Source organism: Schistocerca nitens, chromosome 5, assembly GCF_023898315.1.
Source record: "Schistocerca nitens isolate TAMUIC-IGC-003100 chromosome 5, iqSchNite1.1, whole genome shotgun sequence".
In the NCBI taxonomy this organism is placed as follows: Eukaryota; Metazoa; Arthropoda; class Insecta; order Orthoptera; family Acrididae; genus Schistocerca; species Schistocerca nitens.
This window is the reverse complement of record NC_064618.1, coordinates 42,774,370-42,775,250: the sequence shown is the minus strand read 5'-3', so window position 1 is coordinate 42,775,250 and position 881 is coordinate 42,774,370. Positions and strand designations below refer to the sequence as shown.

General features: G+C 42.9%; 1 non-coding gene across 1 annotated transcript; it reads right to left on the bottom strand.

The window, feature by feature from the left end:
- Positions 1 to 444: 444 nt before the first annotated feature.
- Trnar-ucg (transfer RNA arginine (anticodon UCG)) lies at positions 445 to 519 on the bottom strand. Its single transcript has one exon. It is a non-coding gene; the product is annotated as a tRNA-Arg (tRNA).
- Between the last annotated feature and the right edge of the window lie 362 nt (positions 520 to 881).

Sequence of the window (881 nt, the reverse complement as noted above, 5' to 3'; positions counted from 1 at the left end):
AGCAATAAAAAGGGCGGAAACGATGTTTATGTAGCTCTCTATTCCAATTTTCTGTACATGTTCCGTAATTCTAGGAACCGAGGTGATGCAAAACGTTTTTTTTATGTGTGTGACAAAGCGCAATACAGCCTGCAACGAGCAGTGTATTCTTTCAGTAATTATTAGTATTCACTAAAATTTGTGCTTTTGAACATTAAGAGGCACATTAAGCCACGCGATAACAATAGGTAACATTTGAAACACTTCTTAAGTTGATAACTCCAACTGTAATAGCGTTTTTAACAAATTAAGAACTATATATACGAAGACATTAACTTGTTCTCGAAAGAACAGTTACTGTTGATGACAGTGCAGCTTTTCCCTGGAATAAATGACGACTAACTGAAAACCTTAGCTGCCGACAAGTGTCGTTGATATACCTCGATGTGGACAGCTGAAAATGTGTGCTCTGACCGGGACTCGAACCCGGGATCTCCTGCTTCGATGGCAGACGCTCTATCCAACTGAGCCACCGAGGACACAGATGAATAGCGCGACTGTAGGGACTTATCCCTTGCACGCCTCCCGTGAGACTCACATTACCAACTGTCCACAATTCTACATGCGTATTGTACCTTATAGACATTTGCCCACCCACTCATTACTCGCGCACGCTTTGGCGATTCCCGTAAGAGTTTGGGCAACCTGTGCGCATTCGCACAGACGAAGGTCAATGGTTGGGTAGCCTTTAACTACATATACGAAGACAATAACTTGTTCTCGAAAGAACAGTTACTGTTGATGACCGTGCAGCTTTTCCCTGGAATAAATGATGACTAACTGAAAACCTCAGCTGCCGACAGGTGTTGTTGATATACCTCGACGTGGACAGCTGAAAATGT